Source organism: Nyctibius grandis, chromosome 9 (assembly GCF_013368605.1).
Source record: "Nyctibius grandis isolate bNycGra1 chromosome 9, bNycGra1.pri, whole genome shotgun sequence".
NCBI lineage: Eukaryota > Metazoa > Chordata > Aves > Nyctibiiformes > Nyctibiidae > Nyctibius > Nyctibius grandis.
In genome coordinates this window covers 30,106,887-30,107,159 of record NC_090666.1, presented here as the reverse complement: position 1 = coordinate 30,107,159, position 273 = coordinate 30,106,887, and positions in this window count along the sequence as shown.

The following is a 273-nucleotide window of genomic DNA, read 5'->3' as shown; positions in this document are numbered from 1 at the left end:
CTCCAGCCCCAGTGCCAGCCACTGCCCTCCCCAGGCCAGAGACACCTCCACAGGACCGGCACAGGGAGCCTTGGCAGGGGCAGGATGGTGGGAATTTGATAAAAAAATAAGATTAAAAAAAAGGCAACTCCCCCCCCCGCACTGAGCCAAAGCAACCGACATAAAGAGCAATAGCAGGACACTTGTGGCAAGGGAAAAGTTTGTTATCTGCAACTTGAAGGCAGCTCCTTCCCCAAGGAATACTCCTGCTTTGTCCAGTCCAGTCTTTCTCTC